Source organism: Bos taurus, chromosome 1 (assembly GCF_002263795.3).
Source record: "Bos taurus isolate L1 Dominette 01449 registration number 42190680 breed Hereford chromosome 1, ARS-UCD2.0, whole genome shotgun sequence".
Taxonomy (NCBI): Eukaryota; Metazoa; Chordata; class Mammalia; order Artiodactyla; family Bovidae; genus Bos; species Bos taurus.
This window is the reverse complement of record NC_037328.1, coordinates 46,688,454-46,694,126: the sequence shown is the minus strand read 5'-3', so window position 1 is coordinate 46,694,126 and position 5,673 is coordinate 46,688,454. Positions and strand designations below refer to the sequence as shown.

General features: G+C 37.9%; 1 non-coding gene across 1 annotated transcript; it reads right to left on the bottom strand.

Moving 5' to 3' along the window:
* Nucleotides 1-4,147: 4,147 nt before the first annotated feature.
* On the bottom strand, nt 4,148-4,219 carry TRNAW-CCA (transfer RNA tryptophan (anticodon CCA)). Its single transcript has one exon. It is a non-coding gene; the product is annotated as a tRNA-Trp (tRNA).
* Between the last annotated feature and the right edge of the window lie 1,454 nt (nt 4,220-5,673).

Sequence of the window (5,673 nt, the reverse complement as noted above, 5' to 3'; positions counted from 1 at the left end):
ATACATTTGAATCAGTTCTAATGAGGTGGATGAAACTGGAGCCTATTATACAGAGTGAAGTAAGCCAGAAAGAAAAACACCAATACAGTATAATAACACATATATATGGAATTTAGAAAGATGGTAACAACAACCCTGTGTATGAGACAGCAAAAGAGACACTGATGTATAGAACAGTCTTATGGACTCTGTGGGAGAGGGAGACGGTGGGAAGACTTGGGAGAATGGTATTGAAACATGTATAATATCATGTATGAACCGAGTTGCCAGTCCAGGTTCGATGCACGATACTGGATGCTTGGGGTTTGTGCACTGGGACGACCCAGAGGGATGGTATGGGGAGGGAGGAGGGAGGAGGGTTCAGGATGGGGGACACATGTATACCTGTGGTGGATTCATTTCAATATTTGGCAAAACTAATACAATATTGTAAAGTTAATAATAAAATAAAATTTAAAAAGATAATAAAAAAAACAAAATTATACACACATATGAATCTTTTTTAAGATTCTTTTGCATTATAAGTTAGTACAAGATATTGAGTATAGTTCCCCATGCTGCATAGTAGGTCCTTGTTGATTATCTATTTTTTTATAGGAATGTGCATTTTATTTTATTTTATTTAACTTTACAATATTGTATTGGTTTTGCCATATATCAAAATGAATGTGCCACAGGTATACATATGTTCCCCATCCTGAACCCTTCTCCCTCCTCCCTCACCATACCATCCCTCTGGGTCATCCCAGTGCACCAGCCCCAAGTATCCAGTATCGTGCATCAAACCTGGACTGGCGACTCGTTTCATATATGATATTATACATATTTCAATGCCATTCTCCCAAATCATCCCACCCTCTCCCTCTCCCACGGAGTCCAAAAGACTGTTCTATACATCAGTGTCTCTTTTGCTGTCTCGTATACAGGGTTATTGTTACCATCTTTCTAAATTCCATATATATGCGTTAGTATACTGTATTGGTGTTTTTCTTTCTGGCTTACTTCACTCTGTATACTTTTGAATCGTTGGATTTTTTTTTCCTTTTTCTTCTCCCTCTGTAGTAGTTGTCAATTTTATTGGCACTATGAAATATAATTAAGCTTTTGAGCTTTTTTTTTTCTCAACCACATTTTTTATTGCTATTATAAACCTCTGCCTCTGTTTTGGGCTTTTGCAGTTATGTGCAGTTTTCCTTTTATTTTCCTTCTTTTCTCTTTTTTAAATTTTAATTTTTAACTTTTTAAACCTATTATTATGTTTTCTACATTTATTCTTTTGTTTGCTTTTCCTACTGTTCTTTTCCCTTTGCAGTTAATCTTTAATGTATATAAATCTTCATCTACCTCTATTTAACTTTGCATATCTATTCTTTCTTTCTTTTCTTTCTCTCCTTTCCTCTCAACATATTTGTTAGTTTTATTTTCGTTGCTTTATTCCCCAAATGGCACCTTGCTTTAGTTTTGTTTTCCAGTTTGTGCTTTACTTAGTTTTGTTCTGGTGGATATAAGTTTTGGTTTTCTTTGTTCGCTGTGTCAATCTATTGTATTTTATTTTTGTTGCAGTGTTTTGATTTTGCTTATGGGTGTATATGTATACGTGTATATTCAGTCACACATTTTATTGTTGTTATAAACCTCTGCCTCTATGTTGGGCTGTTGCAGTTCTGTGGAGTTTTCCTTTTTTCTTTCTTCTTCCATTTTCTTTTCTCTTTTTTATAATCTTAATTTTTAATTTTTTAAACCTATTATATTTTTTCTACATTTATTCCTTGTTTGCCTTTCTAACTGTTCTTTTCCCCTTGCAGTTAATCTTTAATGTATATAAATCTTCATCTACCTCTATTTAACTTTGCATATCTATTCTTTCTTTCCTCTCAATATTTTTGTTAGTTTTGTCTTCATTGCTTTATTTGCCACTTGGCACCTTGCTTTAGTTTTGTTTTCCAGCTTGTGCTTTAGTTAGTTTTGTTCTTAACTAGTGAGTATAATTTTTTATTTCTTTTGCTCACCGGGTCATTCAACTGTACGTTATGTTTGATGGACTGCTTTGACTTTGCTTATGGGTGTATATGTATATATGTATATTCCATTACTTTAACTATTATTTACCTGATTTTGGAATTGCCATTTGTCTAGGGTTCATCTTTGGTTTCTTATTTTCGGATATTTGTTTTAGTCTCACTCAATGCCATAACAAACCACTTGTGGAATCTTCGTTCCTGATCAGAGATCAAGCTTTGAGCCTTTGGAATGGGAGCACTGACTCTAAGACCCTAGACTACCAGAAAACTAAGCCTCAGTTCAGTTCAGTTCAGTTCAGTCGCTCAGTCGTGTCCGACTCTTTGTGACCCCATGAATCACAGCACGCCAGGCCTCTCTGTCCATCACCAACTCCTGGAGGTCATCCAAACCCACATCCATCAAGTCAGTGATGCCATCCAGCCATCTCATCCTTTGTCATCCCCTTATCTTCCTGCCCCCAATTCCTTCCGGCATCAGAGTCTTTTCCAATGAGTCAACTCTTCGCATGAGGTGGCCAAAGTACTGGAGTTTCAGCTTTAGCATCATTCCTTCCAAAGAACACCCAGGACTGATCTCCTTTAGAATGGACTGGTTGGATCTCCTGGCAGTCCAAGGGACTCTCAAGAGTCTTCTCCATCACCACAGTTCAAAAGCATCAATTCTTCGGCACTCAGCTTTCTTCACAGTCCAACTCTCACATCCATACATGACCACAGAAAAACCATAGCCTTGACTAGACGAACCTTTGTTGGCAAAGTAATGTCTCTGCTTTTGAACATGCTATCTAGGTTGGTCATAACTTTCCTTCCAAGGAGTAAGCATCTTTTAATTTCATGGCTGTAATCATCATCTGCAGTGATTTTGGAGCCCCCAAAAATAAAGTCTGACACTGTTTCCACTGTTTCCCCATCTATTTGCCATGAAGTGATGGAAGCAGATGCCATGATCTTAGTTTTCTGAATGTTGAGCTTTAAGCCAACTTTTTCACTCTCCTCTTTCACTTTCATCAAGAGGCTTTTGAGTTCCTCTTCAATTTCTGCCATAGGGGTGGTGTCATCTGCATAACTGAGGTTATTGATATTTCTCCCAGCAATCTTGATTCCAGCCTGTGCTTCTACCAGCCCAGCGTTTTTCATGATGTACTCTGCATAGAAGTTAAATAAGCAGGGTGACACTATGCAGCCTTGACGTACTCCTTTTCCTATTTGGAACCAGTCTGTTGTTCCATGTCCAGTTCTAACTGTTGCTTCCTGACCTGCATATAGGTTTCTCAAGAGGCAGGTCAGGTGGTCTGGTATTCCCATCTCTTTCAGAATTTTCCACAGTTTATTGTGATCCACACAGTCAAAGGCTTTGGCATAGTCAATAAAGCAGAAATAGATGTTTTTCTGGAAAACTAAGCCTAGGGGATATCAAATAGTCAGCACACAAAGGAAACCACTTGAATACAAGACCCAGCATCACCCAACCACCAGTAGCACCCTGCGCTGCTGCTGCTAAGTCACTTCAGTTGTGTCCAATTCTGTGCGACCCCAGATATGGCAGCCCACCAGGCTCCCCCATCCCTGGGATTATCGAGGCAAGAACACTGGAGTGGGTTGCCATTTCCTCCAATACATGAAAGTGAAAAGTGAAAGTGAAGTTACTCAGTCGTGTCCAACTCTTAGAGACCCCATGGACTGCAGCCTACCAGGCTCCTCTGTCCGTGGGATTTTCCAGGCAAGAGTACTGGAGTGGGTTGTCATCTAAACAAAAAACAAAACAAGAATACAAACCCAGTCATCAGCAGACAGGATTACCACCTCACTCAGCCATGACCATCAGAGGAAAAACAAACAAACAAACAAAAATTCAGCACAAGTCTCACCCTATAGGAAGCTTACATAAACCGCTGGACCAATCTTAGGAAGACAGAATCCAAAAGGAAGAAAGAGTTCAATCTTCTTCAAGGAAAGAATTCAACTTTCCTTGAAACCTGGGAAAGTGAAGCGAAGTGAAGTGAAGTCACTCAGTTGTGTCTGACTCTTTGTGACCCTGTGGACTGGAGCCTACCAGGCTCCTCCATCCATAGGATTCTCCAGGTAAGAGTACTGGAGTGGGTTGCCATTTCCTTCTCCAGGGGATCTTCCCAACCCAGGGATCGAACCTGGGTCTTCCACATTGGAGGCAGATGCTTTAACCTCTGAGCCACCAGGGAAAAGGAGACCTCAAACAAAATAAGTTAAAAACAATAATTAAAAGGCAGAGAAATACTACACAAATGAAGGAACAAACTAGAAACACAAAAGTCCAAATAAATGAAGAGGAAATAGGCAAACTACCTGAAAAAGAATTTGGAATAATGATATAGCCAAGATGATCAAAAACCTTGAAAACAAAATGGAGAAAATACAAGAATCAATTAACAAAGACCTATAATAATTAAATAATAAGCATACAGAAATAAACAAGACAATTACTGAAATTAAAAATACTCTAGAAGGAATCAAAGCAGAATATCTGAAGCAGAAGAATGAATCAGTGAGCTGGAAGATAAAATGGTAGAAATAATTTCTGAATAAAGTAAAAAGAAAGAAAAGAACTGAGGATAGTATCAGAGACCCCTGTGACAATGTCAATATGTCCATTGACAGATGAATAGATAAAGAATCGTGGTACGTATACACAATGGAATATTACTCAGCCATAAAAAGGAATGCCTTTGAGTCAGTTCTAATGAGCTGGATGAACCTAGAACTTATTATACGGTGTGAAGTGAGTCAGAAAGAGAAAGATAAATACTGTATACTAAAGCATGTGTATGGAATCTAGAAAAATGGTACTGAAGAATTTATTTATAGGGCAACAATGGAGAAACACATAGAGATTAGATTTATGGACATGGGGAGAGGGTGAGATGCATGGAAAAAGTAACATGAAAACTTGCATTACCATATGTAAATTAAATAGCCAACAGGAATTTGCTGTATGGCCCAGGAAACTCAAACAGGGACTCTGTATCAACCCAGAGGGGGTATACTTATGGCTGATTCATATTGAGGTTTGACAGAAAACAACAAAATCCTGTAAAACAATAGTCCTTCAATAAAAAGTAAATAAATTAATATAATTTAGAAAAAAAAATTGTGTGAGACTGTATTGCAAGGTTAGGTCATTCCTCCCACCCCTCCCCATACTACTGTTGGGCAAGTAAATGGCCCAGGCCCAAGAAACATCAATATAAAAGGAAAAATAGGGATTTCCCTGGTGGTCCAGTGGCTTAGACTCTTCAGTCCCAATGCAGGGGGCCCATATTCAATTTCTGGTAAGGGAACTAGATCCCACATGCCACAACTAAAATATCCTGCATGCCACAACTAAGACCTGGCACACCAAATAAAGAAATAAATATTTTTTAAAAAGAACAACAGAACCAGCACATGGTCTAAAGTATGGTATTACAGGAAAGTTAGAAAAGAATATAAGCAGCAAAAATTAGTTGAAAATTAAACATCAGAAGAGGCATTTCAAAGAAACCTATAGAAGAAAATTTCAAAGAAAATAAATTCCATATAAAGCTAACTTGAACTCTACGGGAAAAAATAAAAGATCAAAGAAGACAAAGAAACCAAAGGAGGGATAATAAGATAATTTGACAGATGATAAATGGAA